Source organism: Pinus tabuliformis, chromosome 3_1 (genome assembly GCF_031772625.1).
Source record: "Pinus tabuliformis cultivar Carrire ecotype Pingquan chromosome 3_1, CPIR1, whole genome shotgun sequence".
Taxonomy (NCBI): Eukaryota; Viridiplantae; Streptophyta; class Pinopsida; order Pinales; family Pinaceae; genus Pinus; species Pinus tabuliformis.
In genome coordinates, this window is record NC_142301.1 from 73,601,616 (window position 1) to 73,620,263 (window position 18,648).

Consider the following 18,648-nt stretch of genomic DNA (forward strand, 5'->3'; position numbering starts at 1 on the left):
TGGTTACTGCAAAAAAATGCAGTAATCTCATTTCCAAAACCAAGAAATTTTTTTCTTGATGATACACCCTCATGGAAAGAAGAAGATGGTGACCAAGACCTCCAAACAGGGCCCCTCCGCACGACAACAACAGATGGACAAGGTCGTGGAGGAATACGAGGACATCTTCACCTTGCCTGCAGGGGTGCCTCTACACTATTAGGTCAAGCACTCCATCGATCTAACCCCAAGTGCATTGTTTCCCAATGGACCGCTCTATTGGCACTCCATTCTGGAGAACATTGAAATCAAGAGGAAGATTCATGAGCTAATGCAAAAATTTCACATCCGACTGATTTCATCGCCCTGTGGGAGCCTGATCGTGTTGGTATAGAAGAAGGATGGGACTTGGAAACTTTGTATTGACTATCGGGCGCTGAACAAGATCACTGTCTGGAATAGGTACCTGATCCCACAGATTGATGACCTTCTGGACCAACTCAAGGGGGGGAAATATTTCAACAAGATCGACTTGAAGTCTGGATATCACTAGGTACCAATTGAACCCTCCGATGTGTATAAGGCTACCTTCAAAGCTAGGGAGGGCCTTTTTGAATGGTTGGTTATGCATTTCAGGTTGACGAATGCTCCTGCAACCTTCATGAGGTTGATGGATGACATCTTGTGGCCATTCACCAACTCATTTGTAGTGGTATACTTGGATGACATCCTGATCTTCAACCAAAGTTGGGAAGAGCACCCCTACCACATCTGACAAGTTCTCCAAACATTGCGGCAACACAAGCTGTGTGCCAATTTGGAGAAATTCACTTTTGGCATGACCTAGGTTCAGTATCTGGGATACATTATTGATGAACGAGGGGTGCATATGGATCCAACCAAGATCCAAGTCATTTGGGATTGGCCAGCCCCAACCACTCTAACATAGCTCTCCAACTTTCGGGGTCTTGCCAATTTCTAACGAAGGTTCGTGTTGGGGTCCTTTCATATCATTTGGCCCTTGAGTCAAGTCACCAAGGGAGGAGTGAAAGCAAGATTCTTTTGGTCTAAATCTCAACAGTAGTCATTCGCAAAGTTGAAAAATCGCCTCTTCTCTGCACCAGTGCTCACATTACCAGACTTGCAACAACCATTTGAGATCGAGACAGATGCCTCTGACTATGCTATTGGGGAAGTCCTTACTCAACAGGGGCATCCAATGACATATCATAGTGAGACACTTTCAGACACAATCTGAAAATATCCCACTTATGACAAAGAGATTTACTCCATTGTGCAGGCCTGCGGACAATGGAAGCATTACATTTTGGTGAAGGAAATAGTCATCCACATAGACCACCGACCCCTGCAGTTCATACACACGCAAGGGAAGTTGCAGAACAAACGCCATCATAAGTGGTCCACATACCTGCAAAAATTCCATTTGAATATAAAGTACAAGGAGGGTAATACCAATAATGTTGCAGACTGCCTCAACTGACCACCGATAATGGCGTTAACAACCGTGGTCAACTCTTGTGGGCATGAGACTTCTGATTGGCCACTTCTCTACAAAAGCGACCCAGAAATTGGCCACACATATCATATGCTTTTGGAGGGTCAACAAGTTCTAGATTTTAACCTCCAGGATACTCTGTTATGCCACCTAGGACACCTTTGTGTTCCTTCAAGTGAGCGTGCCAAGATGATTTGGGAAGCGCACTACAGTCAAGCCACTGTGCATTTCGGGGCTGAGAAAATGGTGGCAGTATTGCAAAAGTATTTCTATTGGCCGAATCTTCGACAAGATGTCGGGAAGTACATCAGATCCTGCACTACCTGTGCCATTGCCAAACTAACCATCAAGAAGCAAGGCCTCTATACTCCGCTGCCTACCCCTATTCGACCTTCGGAATCCATCTCCAGGGATTACATGTCGGGCCTTCCTTCTACTAAGCATGGAAAAAACTGTGTTTTTGTGGTCGTCGACAGATTCTTGAAGATGGCCATTATGGCGGCTTACAAGAAGAATATCACAGCAGAATCCATTGCTACACTCTTAATTGAATGAGTGTGGGCACACTTTTGGATTCCATAGTCTATCATCTAAAATCGGGACAACAGGTTCCTAAGTACATTTTGGTCTAGTCTTTGGTCGATGCTGGACACCAATCTCACTATGTCCACAACTTTCCATCCCTAAACTGATGGCCAGATAGAGGTCATCAACAGGATGATCATACACATTCTGCGCATGTACAACTCAAAGAATCCACACACATGGGATGAGAGTCTCCCCTATTTCCAACACGTCTATAACCAGGCTCTCCACAATTCAACTGGCTAGAACCCTTTTCAGGTGGGCTTTGGATTCCAGTCACTACGTCCCATTGATGTGGCCATACCATTTGCAACAACTTAGGCGGATTTGGCTCATGTCCAGTCTGAAGCCGACAAGGTAAATAGCTTCATTGAGCACATTCAACACATCCACCAACAATTCCATGACATATTGGATAAACCCAGTGCTAATTACAAGTAGTGGCATGATCAGCATCGGGTGCCACACAAGTTCCAGGTGGGTGACAAAGTTTGGCTAGATTTGTAGAAGGAGCGCCTCGCTGGTCCCCACCACAAGATTCAACCTCTTCGATATGGGCCATACACCATCACCAAGGTTGTGGGAGATAATTATTTTGAGCTCAGCATCCCCCCATTCCTTGGCCTGCACCCAATATTCAATGTGGATTACCTTCGGCCATACTTTCCACCATTACTGGATACATCCGACATTGCAGAACAACTCACACCAACAGAGTTAAATCCAGACTGCATGGAATAAGCTGCAACTGATCGGATCATGGAAACATAGATCAAGAACACTCACCAATAGAAGATCTAACTGTATCGTGTTGTCAAATCCGGCCAACTCTTGCACCAAGGCAAATGGCTCACCAGGGACCAATTTCAGCAGAAGTTTCCTCATCTCATGGAGGAACTCAACACAATGAAGACCAATGCTTCCTAAGAGGGGAGGAATAATCCATATGGAAATTGGTGTCCACTCGCCTATTCCACTTGGACCCTCACCATTGTTCTTGCAATTTTTTCAGTTTCCTTGATTGTAGCATAGTTTACTATTTTTGGCAGTTTTTTGGGTCCTGAATTTATAAAGCCATTTTGAGGCCCTAAATGAACTTAGGAATCTGCTATCTTGATCAGAGATAATGGATTGTGGGATCCCAAAGTGTACCCACACTCGCTCAAATAAGAGCTTAGTAGTGGCCTTTACTGTGATACTCTTCTTGGAGGCCGCCATAATGGCCATCTTATAGAATCTTTCGAAGACAACAAAAACATAGTCGTTGTCGTGCTTAGTAGAAGGAAGGTTCGACATGTAATCCATTGAGATGCATTCCCAAGGTTGACTAGGATTAGGTGGAGGAGCATATAGGCCTTATTTCTTGATGCTAGGTTTGGCAATGGCGCGAGCAGTGCAGGATTTAAGTACCTCCCAACATCTTGATGAAGGTTCGACCAATAAAAATACTTCTGCAGTACTGCCACTCTTTTCTCTACTTCGAAATATCCAATGACCCGAATGTAGTGCCCTTCCAAAATCATCTTGGCACGCTCACTTGAAGGAACACATATGTGTCCCAGGTGGCATAACAATGGATCATGGAGGTGAAAATTTGGAACTTGCTTACCTTCCAGGAGTGTTTGGTATGTGCATCCAAATTCTAGATTTCTCTCGTAAAGATGTGACCACCCCAAAGTCTCGTGCCCACAGGAGTTAAGTATAGTGATCAGTGCCACGGCTGGTGGTCGGCTGATGCAGTCTGCAACATTATTGGTGCTATCCTTCTTATACTTAATTTTAAAATGGAATTGTTGTAGGTATGTGAACCATTTATGATGGTGATCATTCTTCAACTTCCCTCATGTCTGTATGAACTGCAGGGGTCAATGGTCTATGTGGATGACCATTTCCTTCCCCATAATGTAATGCTTCCATTGACGACATGCCTGCATAATGGAATACATTTCTTTGTCGTAAGTGGGATACTTTCATACTGTGTCTAAAAGTGTCTCACTATGGTAAGCCATTGGATGCCCCTACTAAGTAAGAACTACACCAATAGCATAGTCGGAGGTGTCTGTCTCAATCTCAAATGGTTGCTATAGGTATGGTAATGTGAGCACTGGTACGCCTTCTGTTGGTTTCAGACCAAAAAAACTTTTCTTTCACTCTGCCCTTGGTGACTTGACTTAAAGGCCAAGTGATATGAGAGAACCCCAACATGAACCTGTGATAGAAATTGACAAGACCTAGAAAGCTACAGAGCTCTGTTAGAGTGGTTGGGGTTGGCCAATCCTGAATGACTTGTATCTTGGTTGGGTCCACATGCACACCCTTCTCATCAATGATGTACCCCAGATATTGAACCTGGGTCATGCCAAAAGTGCATTTCTCCAAATTGGCACACAACTTGTGTTGTCGCAAGGTTTGAAGGACCTATCGAATATGGTGGAGGTTCTCTTCCCAACTCTAGCTGAAGATCAAGATGTCATCTAAATACACCACCATAAATTCATTGGTGAAGGGTCGCAAGATGTCTTCCATCAATCTCATGAAGGTTGTGGGGGAATTCGTCAACCCGAAAGGCATGACCAACCATTCAAAAAGGCCCTCCTTGGATTTGAAGGCAGTCTTCCACACATCAGAGGGTTTGATAGGCACCTGGTGATAAATAGACTTCAATTAAATCTTGTTAATAATTTTAGTCTCTCTGTTTACCATAAAAATGTCATTTAGGACCTCAAAAAGACTCCGGAAGTTCACGACCCGAAAAACTGCCAAAAATAGTAAATTGTGCTACTTCTGCTCAATCTTGACTGTGTATCGGTAGGTCGTGCAGAGCGAGGAGATGTCTGGGAGCTCCATCTCATCCTGGATGTACTTTTGTAGATAGCCACGGTATTTGAGTACCAAATTCCACTCAGAATCCTTGATACCCAACTTAGTGCGGAGTGTATGGAAAATGTTTGTGAACTCTGACACATCTTGATCCCTTCGCTGCCGTAGCGTGGTCCACTTTATGTATATATCTTCATAGCTCCTGACAGGGTAATATTTTTCCTTGATGGAATTTTAGAAAGAATCCCAAGTGGGTGCATCTAAAAAAAATGAGGATTCGCTCTCGTCCTTTTATTCACAGTAGGTTTCCCACTAGTCCTTGACATGTGGGGTGGCTTTGAGAAGTGCAAAAGTAATATTTTCTCGATTGGAAAAGTCATGAACTGAAAAATATCCTTCCAACATATTCAACCATTTATCTATGGAATTTTCATCTATTTTTCCTTCAAATATGGTAATATTGTAGTTAACTTTTACCTTAAAAGGAGTTGCGCCTCCAGAGTGGTTGTTGGATGAAGATGTGTCACCTGTGGTTAGTCGTCGAAGGATTTGGACAAAGTTATCCATCATCGTGTTCCTCTATCACTCAAGGGCTTCCTCAAGAAATATTTTGAAAGGATCTCCTACATCCTCGTCTTTCTTTTCTTCTACCATGGGAGGCCATCGAGGTTTGCGAGGCTGGTCTTGCAAATGTTCAACCAGATCGAGCCCTAACTCCTTATACCTTGACCTCATTAGGGACATGTAAAGAAAAACAGAGATAGAGCAGACTGCTCTGATACCACTGATCCGAATGTAAACAGGAACACAACAAATTACAGATATAACCATAAATATAGAAATTCAACAAAATAACACTTCATTTCGTTAATATCAGAATACTAAAATATGCTTACAAACATAATGGAAATAAACTAGCTTAGGTGAAGGTAGCTTATCTCTGAGAAGAGATGTGGCGGCTACATTCCTCTGAACTCTATTACAATGAGGCTCCAAGGCCTATTTATTATTGAGAAATAATGGAAAACCCTAAACATCCAAAAACCTAACCGTAGGAGATGAAGCGCCAAAAACCGTGGGCCCCATTTGGGTGAATAGGTACATCAATTTCCCGAGGTCATAACTTTGGGATACGATGTCTGTTTGGCTATCACAATACCTCGTTTTGAAGATCTCGAAGAGGAGCCTGAAAACAAACTAGCCATCCTATTTGGGAAAATTGTAGTCTCTCCATTTTCCCTAAAAATGTCGTTTAGGGCCTCAAAACGGCTTCGGAAGTTCAGGACCCAAAAAACTGCCAAAAATAGTAAACTGTGCTACAATTAAGGAAACTAAAAAACTTAAAGAGATAGTGTTGGGGGTCCAAGTGGAATAGGAGGGTGGCCACCAATATCCACCTGGATCAGGTTATCTCCTCGTCCTCCATCCTTTGGTATCTTTGATTCTCCAGATTGTGAGTTGTTGTGTTCACTTGTTTTGAATCCTTCTTTTGATGTTCATGAGGATCAAGTTTTGGATGGAGTTAATGTTTAGCAACCAACTTGTGATATCATTTACAATGATTATGTGTGGGAGCCCATAGTTGAACAAAAAATTGCGATGAAGGATGATTCTTCTTCTTTCACACCTCTCCCTAATTATACCAACATTTTCCATGATCTTGTCATCCATGTTAAATCTTGTGAAGAATTAGTTTCCAATCCTTCTTAGAACACGCGAAATGTTAGTTTTTCTTCTAAATGTGGAGGGCAAAAATCTGTTTTCCCTAATCTTTCCAATCTCTCATTTTATTTTTCTAAAAATATAGAGGGTGAAATTTCTCATTTTCCATTATCCCCTCTTTACGATTCTTCATATCATGAGGATGCCTCTATTTGTAATCTTGAACTTTTTGATCGTCGCTGTCGTGATCCTTTCATTGATTCATTTGATCATGATTCTAATTTTTCCACTGTTGATGTTTCTAAGCCACTAGTCTTTGATGATTCATTTTCTGAGGTTTTGGAAATTCCCCACGTTGTTGAGGCACTTCAACCTGAGATGATGGTTATGTATGTTAGGTTCTCGTAGTCTTGTGGTCAGTTCCACATCCAATCGGAAATGTGTTGAATCTTTCTAGCATCCTCATCACTCTATTGCACACAATGAAATCTTTCTGTTCTTTTTCTCATCCTCCATTTGTATCAAACGATCCTATCACTCAGTCATTGTAGTTGGAGTCATACATGGAAAGCATAGTTGCAAAACAATTTTTTTCTTCTTTCTTTATGTTCGCTCATTTCCGTAGTTCAAATTTTTTTCTTGCATGTCTTCAGGTCACAGTGTGTCTAAACAACACAATGCACTTGTAGAATGTCTTCCATGCATGTTTCGTTCTTAGTTTTCTGTGCGTACTTCCAAGCTTTGAACATTTTGGTTTGCATTATCCTATATTTTTGGTTTATTGTTATCCTTGTATATATTTCATGACATGTATTCCCTTGCGCACACAAGCCATCCAATGTGTCGATGGTTTCATTGGAAGTATCACTTCACATGAGTCTGGCCTATGCTCTGATTAGGTTAGGAGTAGGAGTAGTGTTTCTTTTCTTAGTTTTTTTCTTTGAATTGCTTTGTTTTAATTTTATTTTTTCTCTGCTTCTTTCCTTTTGTTTGTTTTCTTTCAGACATAGGATAACTTCTGCATGAGACCATGTTTGGCTTCTCAGAGAAGCAGGGTGAAGTCTAAGAAAAAGTTATACTACTATCAATGCTTGATTATCTATTTATTCCCTCTCTTTACATGAATATTGCATTTCTTTTAGTTGATGATACTCTGATGGAAAATACGTTCCTTTCGGATAAAGTCACAGTGAAATCATGATGCTTTCACTTTTAACTAGTACTGCCTACTCTAATCAGTCTTCTATTTTTCAGTTAATCCTTGTCAACTAAGTCGAGTAGAGTAAGGAGGGGAGGAAAACCTTAACAAGTATGTCATAGGTGTATATAAATATCCTTCTCTGAAGGGACAACCTCTTCTTCTCTCAATAATTCAAGATCCCTCTTTCGCCCCCATGAAATAAATAAGTGCCTACACACAATTCTTTGAACAAATAAAAATTAAATAAATTTAAAAATGAAATAAAGGGTGAAAGACGAGAAAGGCTTCCTACGTAGAGATTTGAAGAAAGCAACTCCGCCAGGGTACTGTCTAGGCTTGTTGGCAGTGGAACAATGTTTGTGTTCCTGAAATGACTCCATCGGGGTGCTTTCCAGACCTGCTGGCAGCGGAGCAACACTAGAGATGAAAACTAAGACTCATAAATTCTCTTTTACTTGTGCATTTATATACTCCTCGTCCCCAATTGAAACAAATCAGTATGACTTGGCTTGGCATGTGTTCAGCTAATGAAGAGAATGGTAGGGACTATATCTTTAACTCAAGCTAAGTGAAAAAGTTGTGACAATTAATGAACTAAACAATACATCCAGAAGAGTTAGGCTTGTTTTTCATGAGACAAGTTCCATACAGAGAGCTGGATTTGTACTAGTATGTCGCCAGTGTTGTAGCATCTTCAACCACCCTCCAAAATGTTGCTTATGCTTTGATTTTGGAGCCTTCCTTCCTATCCATAGGAAATGATCTTGTATTGTTGTCAAGTACTTGTGATTTGACTGAGACTTATATTTTTCATTTTTTTCTTGTGTTTACTAGTTTTACACTTAATTTATTTCTCTAAGTCACAAGATAACCTCTGGACTTGGTCATATAGTAGTTCTGGGCTTGCCTCCAAAAATTTTGCAATCCTTGAGGGCAGTCAACCTTGATGATTGTAAATGCGTAGTTCAGAGTGGAAGTTAGCCTTGACCTCATAAACTGCACAGTCATGGAAGGTAACCCAACATTGAGCCCAAAAACTATGCAATCTCTCATTGATCTTAGAAACTGCACAGTGCACTAAGACAGAAAGTTGCCGAGTTCCCCAGAATTGTGCAATCTTTCCCAACAGCATGCATGGCAAGTTTCCCCTGAAAAGAAGAAAAGCATAAAAATCTAAAAGTGAAAAATCATCCCTAGAAAATAGGGATGCATTATTAGTTTCCCGAAGGTGGCACATTTCTATTTTTAGAAGTTTATGCCAAGTGTCGCTTTTTCCTTGATTTTAGGCATGTGCGTCATAAACCCTAATTCACTCAAATCTATTTAATTGGCTCCTCTAGATATCATTTTCACATTTGATCTTAGAGCTCTAGCATTCTCGTGGAGATCAAGGAACCTTCAGTGTGGTTGTCGTCGCTTTTCTGGGTGAGTTTTTCTTTTATCCTCTTTTTCCACTTTTGCTGTCGCTTTTTTCGTTTCGCTTGTGTGAGTGTTGTTTTACTTATTTATCTTCATGGTCGTTGGCGTTTCAACTTATTTTAACTTGTAGAAGTGTTGTTCTAAGTTGTCGGTTTTCTTATTTTTACACCGATGGTCACCATTGTGGTGCCTCTACTCACATACTTGATTTTCCTTCTGTTTTTTTAGCTTCTGCACTTGATCTACCTTTATTTATTCATAATTATTTAGTTTTGCACTCAAGCTCACATCATCACCGAGTTCTACTCATTTTTCACACGTCCACCAGGAAGATCTGCACTTTCCTTGGCCAAAATTTTCCTTTCTCAGTTGGGAACTGTGCAATCCTAAGGCTGAGGCTGAGAGTTTGACCTATGGAGCTGCACAGTTCATAGTACAGGATGGCTCAACTATGAATTGCGTAGTTACAAGGCTCAACCTTTTATCTTGGCCACTCAGACTGTGCTATGCGTAGTCTCTCCCAGTCTCTTCCCAAGATAAACCACGCATTGTGTAGTCTCAAGCCTCAGGGTGCATCCTTGACTGTTGGGACTACGCAATGTGCAGTTTCCATAGTCAATCTCCCTTTCTTATTGATGAAAACTGTACAATCCCTCTGATCAGTTGCCTGGTTTACTGCATCATCGTGCTTTGATGTTAGATTTGAAAAAGGATAATGTTTTCTTGCCATGAGTGTCCTTTTTGTCCCATAGATACCACACTTGTGAAGAACTTATTTCCAGTAGTCATGTAATACTGGATTCTGAGATAGATTAATGCAACTTTGATTATCACAATTTATCGCTGCTAAATCCATCTCCTGACTGAATAGTCCCACAATTATTTTCTTTATCTAGATTGCTTCACATTGCTTCTTGGCTTGAAACCATGTATTTAGCCTATGCTGAGCTGAGCGCCACATACCTTTACTTCCTGTTGTACCAAAAAATAGTTGTGGACCCAACATTGAAGATAACATTTGATGTAATTTTCCTGCCGGATGGACTCACTGCCCAATTTTCATTGGTGAAGTCTTGTAGCTTCACTCGTTCTATCTGTTTGTACCATAATCCATACTAGGTAGTGCCTCTGAGGTACCGTAACACATGATTTTCTTCCTTCCTATATATCTTGGTATGCCTCACCATAACTTGACTAAGTTGGATGACCGCATAGCACATATCGGTCATGTGCTCACGTGACACAGGCAAGTTCCCTCTACGGACAGAGGCAACCCCTCTAGCCCTAGAGTGGGTCTAGTCACCGCAAAGACAATACCAAAGAAAATTTCCTTAGAAAGTTGGTGTTATGAAGACCTACCTTCAGTTCGTCATTCGATGAAGTCCTCATCGTGTTGCTCTAGCTCTTGTTCTTCTAGTCACTTATACCTGAAAACAACATGTAGAGAAACACCACAAACATAATAGAAAATGACCAAACAATCTACTTGAAGAGTCAAGGAACCTCAAGCTATCGACATACAATTTCAACATACGATATAGGAAACAAGCTATTGATTTGTATTAATATAAATCAAAGTAAAACTTACAACCGAGCCTTGACGTCATAAGTCTCCTCGAAGGGTCCCATCAGCATGTCTTCGTAAGCATTTACTTGTGAACCATCTCCCAAGGGAACAAATGACTCTCTCTTTCGTTCAAAATATTGATGCTAGAAAGTTCTCAAACCAACTCTACTCAAACATCTCTCAAGCCAAATTACATGTGAGGCTACTTCCACATTCCAATAACACTCTCTACCTCTACTCCTCTCTTAGAACCCTAAAGCTACCAAACTACATCTAGCTATCATCGAGTTACATCCAAAACTAGATGTTCTTATTCATGGAGGAGACATTTATAGTGGGGGAGAGGTTCCATAAGAGATGGGAGGAAGAGCTTATCTCTTAGGGAGGTTGCACAAAAGGTGGAACAACTATCCCAAAGGAGAGAGGCGAGCTCATCTAACCCAACAACCAGCCCTAGGACTGCCCATGAAGCAGTTTCATCTCGAAGCTTCGTCGAGTTGTTAAAATACTTGCCAAAAGTAGATCTTCGCGGGTGAAACATAGGGACAGAGCAATGACTTTGCTAGGGCTAGTGCAAACTTGACCATCTTCGCGGGTAAGACAACTGATGACCCGTGATGACCCAGAAACTTAGGTAAGAAGGGGTCTGCTTCAAGGATAATGAACTGAGACATTCTTCCTGAGATTACAAGGAAGGTATTGACACATAATTGGCAACATGACACAGAATAGATGTCAGTAATATGGACCGGCAGTATCCAGGATCAGGGAATGCGGGGTCAATGACAAATTACTGTGTAATAGGTCACAATATACATCAGTGAACCCACAAGTTGCCTTAAATGGTAGCATCAAATTCCTCACTTGAAGAAGAATTATCCTTCCCCTAGTTGGTAGCTAGAGGTGTGTCCATGGGCTTACAATTCTCCATGTGAAATATCTAAAGTATCTCAGTAGCATACTTTCCTAGAGACACAAACAATTAACCATCACCCTGCCATACTCCAAACTTGAGGAAGTAATGCATGAGGCCTATGTATTTTTTCTCAAATTCCCTTGCAAGATCCTCTTTACAAGAGTGGATTAGATGCTCATCTCTTGTCAATATTAAATCATTGAGATACAAAACAAGAATAAGGAAATTAGCATCTACCACAATGTGATAGAGGCATTTTCTTCATTTTTGGTGAAGCCCAATCCAATGAGATAACCATCAATCCGAGTGTACCATGATCGGGGCACTTGATTGAGAACATACAATTCTCTCTTGAGTCTACACACATGTGACTCTCAATCATATATCTCAAATACTTATGGATGCTCTATGTTAATTTCCTCCTCAACAACACCATTGAGAAAGGTCGTCTTCACATCCATCTAGTGGATTTTCCACCCCATCTACTGTTAGGCCCCTATACTACTAGTGTAACCCCGTATTGTTATCAGTACAACCCCCTTATTATATTGATGTACCCATGTAGTGCCCATATTGTCACTATTGTGCCCCATAGAAGCCCACTATTGTTATTATTGTGCCCTTACATTATTATTGTTATGTCGGCTCTGATTATATTATGACCCCTTGGACTCCTATATATAGAAAGGAGGTCTTTTCATTTGTATCATCCAAGAATTGTTCATTTATGTAATGTAAAGGAGGTTTCCCCCTCGAAGAGGCTGAATTCTAAGGCATTGATCTATCTTTTCTATCTTTTCTTGAGCTAGTTTCATAACGTTTGGTATTAGAGCTTTGGATTCTAGGGTTTCGTTGCTCCAAACAGGTCATCGTGGAATTTTCGCTACAATTTTTTTTTTGTGATGTTTCAAAAGCTACAAAAAAAACCCATTTGCGAAGACATCGCACTAAATATCGGGTCCGAATTTCAGAGCTTTTCAGTTTGTCTTTTTGCAGACTCCTGAATTACATTCCAAATAGGTAACCTGGGGAAAATCGTCATAACTTTTTCTCTGAGCATCGGATTGAAATTTCGTAAGAAGGTGCAGAAAGAGGACGGACTATAGTTTCTTGCATATATTTTTCAGAGCCAAAGGTCGAAACAGTGACTCGTGGCACGTCGTACAAGTTCACTCTACTGAATTAGTCTATAATCATGTCACTGTGGGAGGTTTCGCATAACTCTTCCTTGGAGAATCGAATTTGGATCAGACTAGTGGCATTGGAAAGAGGACACAGAGGGCTACTATAGGTCGCAATTTTAGAACTTAAATATCCGAAAGTATAGAGTTACATTTGTTTCAAGATAGAGCTACTAAAATCAAGAAAAGATGAGGAAGTTTGATGGAAAGGATCCCGTAATTTGGATACTTCAGATGGAGCAATATTTTGATCTACATGGTGTACCACTGTTACAAAAGGTATGTATTGCATCTTCATATTTAGAATCAGATCAATTTTTATGGTATGAAGGGCTTTGTTCTCATAAACAACTTGTTACGTGGTCAATTTTCACGGAGGAAATGATATCACATTATGAGGATACAAACAACAACACCTTCTTTAGAGCAACACCACAACAATTAGAAAGAGTAAAAGGGCTTTGTGACATAGTGGAAAGCAAAATTATGGAAACCAGGAAGCATACCCCTCATAACTATAAAGATGGAAGTGTTGTTTCTCCTAGCCTTCCACAACCTACAAGGGTTACACCACAACAATTGAAAGAAAAAAGAGAAAAAGGGCTTTGTTAGAATTGTGATAGCGAATGCACTAAAGGTCATAAGTGCGCTGAGAAGAAATTATTTTACATAGAATATGAAGAGGAGGAAGAAAAGGATCAAGAAACATCAAAAGAAGAGGATATACGCCAGGACCCCACCCCAGAGAAAGAAGAAATGAATCTGACCATATCTTGTAAAGCATTGGCAAGAATTACCACTCCTCAAACTCTCAAGATAGAAGGACATATCAAGAAGAAAATAGTGCAAGAAGTGAAAGATCACATCGAGAAAGAAGAAATGAATCCAACCATATCTTATAATTCATTGGTCGAAATTACCACTCCTAAAACTATCAAGATAGAAGGACATATCAAGAAGAAAAATGTTCAAGAAGTGAAAGATCACATCGAGCATCAAGAAATGAATACGACCATATCTTGTAAAGGATTGGAAGAAATTACCACTCCTCAAACTCTAGACATAGAAGGACATATCAAGAAGAAAAAGGTTCAAGCAATGAAAGATCACATCGAGCATCAACAACAAGTTATCCAACTTTTAAAGGATAACGCCACTTCGGTGCAAAATCAAACGAAACAACAGGTAGATCAAAACTGTAGTGAAAAATGTTTTGATGTAGGTGATTGGGTATTTTTACTGCTACATATCAAGCAAGCTATTTATGAGAAGGAAATGTTGGCAATACTACATGCACTTAAAAAATGGCGACGTTACCGAATGGGACGACTCTTCAAGGATGAGGATGTGGAAGCATTGTTTTGTGCTATTTCTATTATCCAACCAGATTGGATAAACGAAGCAAGGGATGAATGGAAGAAGGACAAAGAAGTATGGCCACTTATTCAAAAGTTGCAAAAGATCCCAATTCAAACAATATTGCCAGAAATTGAAGAGGAAGGAAAAATCATATTGGAACCTGGAGCAGTCACGGAAACAAGAACCCAACAGCTCCAAAATCGATCAATTTCAGAGTATCTCATCAAGTGGAAGAACTTACCCGCTGAAGATTCCACATGGGAGGACAAGAATTTTATACAGAAGCATTAAGAAATACTCAAGCGCTGAGGACAACGCTTTTTGAAGGAGAGGGGCATGTTAGGCCCCTATACTACTAGTGTAACCCCTTATTGCTATTAGTACAACCCCCTTATTATATTGATGTACCCATGTAGTGCCCATATTGTCACTATTGTGCCCCATAGAAGCCCACTATTGTTATTATTGTGCCCTTACATTATTATTGTTATGTTGGATTTGATTATATTATGACCCCTTGGACTCCTATATATAGAAAGGAGGTCTTTTCATTTGTATCATCCAAGAATTGTTCATTTATGTAATGTAAAGGAGGTTGCCCCCTCAAAGAGGCTGAATTCTAAGGTGCTGATCTATCTTTTCTATCTTTTCTTGAGCTGGTTTCACAACATCTACGTAGCCAATGAAAGAATGGATTTGATTGAGGAATATCTCACAACTGGTGCAAAAGTATCCTCATAATCTACTCCCTCTATCTGAGAGAATCCTTTGGCCACAAATCTGGCCTTGAACTTCTTGATGCTCCCATTTGCTGCATGCTTCACTTTGTAAATCCATCTGGAACCAACCACTAATTTCCATTCTGGTCTCGACACCACCTCCCATACATTGTTCTTCATGATGGATTTGTATTCTTCCACCATGGAATCAACCCAAATAGGTTTAGAAACAACTTCCTCAAATGAGGAAGGATTTGTCTCAATGAGCTTTGTCATGAGAGCCATGTAACTAGTGTACCTATCAAGAGACTTCCTCTGCTTGCATTGTGATGGGGGCTCCTACATTCTCCCTTGCATCCTGCAACAATCTATCAAATTATTTGGTTCTATTTCTCCCCTCTCTGGAATATTCTAGTTGAGTGGGCACCTCCACTCTGCCTCCTGTCTACTCCTTTGCATGTGGCTGCTCCACAACCTCTTGAAGTAATCTCGAGGCTCCTCCTTTGGAGCTAGAAGCTCTTGCTACAATGGGATACTCAACTCTCATTGCATAGATCATCTCATAGCATTGTCCTCATCAAACTTGACATCTCTCCTTACCATTATCATCCTCTGTGCAGACAAATACACCCGGTAATTGTGTGGAGCTTTGAAGAATCCTACAAAAATTCCCAACTCTATTGTAGGCTTAAGTTTCTTCCTCGAATCCTTGGAGACATGAAAATAAACTGAAGGCCTGAAAATTTTGAAATGAGACACATCAAGATTTCTCCCAGAGAAAGCTTCCTCCAGTGTGATCATAACAAATACTATATGAGGACTCTGGTTCTTTAAGTAGATTTTGGTGTTGCATTCTTTTGCCCATATATGCAATGGTATCCCTTGATCATACAACATGGCTCTTGTTGCTCCCACTATGCTCATGTTCTTCTTCTCAGCTACCCCATTTTGCTGTGGGTTATGGGGTGTTGTTAGCGCTCTTCAAATACCTTCTTTTTGACATAAATATTTGAAGGCATGAGAAACAAATTCACCTCCATTTTTTTCTCCTAAGAGCCTTCACCTTCTTCCCACTCTCCTTCTCAACCAATGCCTTGAATTCAACAAATTTTGAGAAAACTTCATCCTTCTTCTACATGAAGAAGATCCAACATTTTCTACATAAATCATTAATACAAATAACATAGTACTTATGTTTTGTTGTGGAGGCTATAGAAAATGGTCCACAAACATTATAGTGGACTGACTCCAAGATTGCATCTGCTCTGATATCTAGACCATTGGAGGTGGATTTGACATAATCTCCCAATGTGTAACCCTTGCAGACATCATGCTAGTAAAAGGAGAATTTAGGGATACTGATGGTAATTTGTTGCATGAATTTTAAGGCACCATTGTGTAGATGACCCAATTTGTACCAAAGTTCTCCAACATCCCGACTCTACACTTTTTCTGCCTTACTTTTCAATGCAGTGAAATATCCCACCTCAAGTTTGTAAAGGTTCTTCATTCAAACCCCGATTTGCTTCACTTTCCTAGTAGCTATGTGTCTTAGGAAGGCTTTCCCTTTACTGAAAATAACATCATAACCATGATCCTCCAAAACTGCTACAAAGATCAAGTTCTTCTTTAGCCCAGGTACAAACATAACATATTTGAGGCAAAGAGGATAGATTTTCTCCCTTTCAAAGGTCACAATACCAATTATGGTAGTACTCTACCTCCCATCATCCCCCATTTCGATATGTATTTGGAGATCCTTCTCCTCCAGGCCACTAAAAAACTCCTTACACCCTGTCATATTGAACGAGGCACTAGAATCAAGGTACCACACACTCACCATAATAGTGCTCACCATGCATGCTATTGGTGTGAAGTCTAATTTGAATTTTGAAGCTAGTGCTTCACCTACTGCTCCTCCTAAAGGCTTCTTATTAGACTTCTTATCTGAACATTTTTTTGCATAGTGCCTAAATTCATGGAAGTGGAAGCATTTGTTGGCATTATGACTAATGTTTTTTCCATGATGTCAACCTACTTGATGAGTTGTGTTTTGATGGCAACCTACTTGATGAGTTATGTTTTGATGGCAACCTACTTGATGAAAATGTCAACATGATGTGTCAACATATGACAGGGAGTTTGGACAAAGGAATAGCGGTTTAGAGACAAAGGAATGATGAAGGGGATGTTTTGATAGGTATATGCATGTTATGTGAAGCAAAGCCACGTACACACGCGGGTATGAAGAAGAAAAGGTGTGTACAGTTTCCGCACCATGGTATTCTAAATACCAAGGGTCTTTACCATGGTATTGACCCATAGTATTGAGCCCAACAATAGATATTTGATCCTGTCACAATAGATATTTGATCCCGTCTAAGAATACCATTGACATTACTAAGGATTTGACCTGTGGTATTGATAAGGCCTAAGCTATATAAGGAGATTAAGATCAAATTTTTTGTGTGCGCAAGTAATGAATATTTCATAGTTAGATTTGAAGAAAATGTGCATGTAATGGTCTATTAATGAATTGTTTGATCTAAAGTATGCACCCGTGAATTAGATGATGGATCAGATCCAATAGATCTAAAATGACTATATTGATAATGGATTGGTTTGATCTGTCATATTTATGTCTCATGCATGTTTTATTATGTATGTCAAGAGATGGGTTTGTTTTGAAGATCTGATGTGCAACGAATCTATAAGTCAATAGTTGCATATATGTTTGCGGGATTGATAACCTGAAAGGAACGTACATACATGGGTTTAATGTTGGTAATTCGTGTGTCGAATATGCACTTTGGACAGATCTATACGCGGGTTGATTCCTGAAAAGCACATATACACGTGGAAATGTTTTGTGGAAAGCGCATATATAAGCTAGAGTTTTGTTGAATAAGATGCCTGATCAATCTAATCAGTCTTGCTATGTTTTTGTTGTCTGTCAATGAAGTCTTACTTGATGATTTGGGTTTAAAAATGATGGTTGAAGTTGAATTGATTGTGATGCAGGAGCATTCAGCTCAATAATATCATTGTATCTTAGTAGACATAGGGGGTCTTGTGTTTTCAAGGAAGTTGGTTTCCTATGTTTTGAATTAATGTAATTATTAAGGTTTTGAATGATTTTAATGAGAAAAGCTAGAATAGGGATTTAATTGAGTATAGTGAGGCATATTAGTAAATATTCTCAAATGTAGGAGAACATGAGAGAATTAGGATAGTTGAGAGATTGAGAGATTTTAGAATTAATTGTAAAGCTTAGATTAGGAGTTAGTTGATGATTTCGTGGATTAGAGAGGATCCTTAGAGATAAGGAAGAGACTTTAGGATTTTGTTGAGAAGATTATGGATCTAAACCAGGAATTGGTTGTAGAATCCTTTTGTATAAATGAAATCCTAAAATGCATAGTCAGGGGTTGGTTAGCTAGTTATTTAGGAGTTAGAGTGTGAAGAGCTTGATTGTAAGCCTATGGGCAGATTGTGAAACAGAGGCCACTGATATTGGAAATCAGGCCCGAGAGAAGAAATTGTGTAAATACCTATTTATTAATACAAACAACTCAATTTTGAGTTTATGTGTGTATGGAGTAATTTAGTCATAATCTGTGTGAGAACTAGAGTAAGTTCTATGTAACAGAAGTTGCATGTGTAGAGTTAAAGGCAGAATACAGAGAAGAATAATAGAGAGGTGTTATGGCTTTGTACACACCGA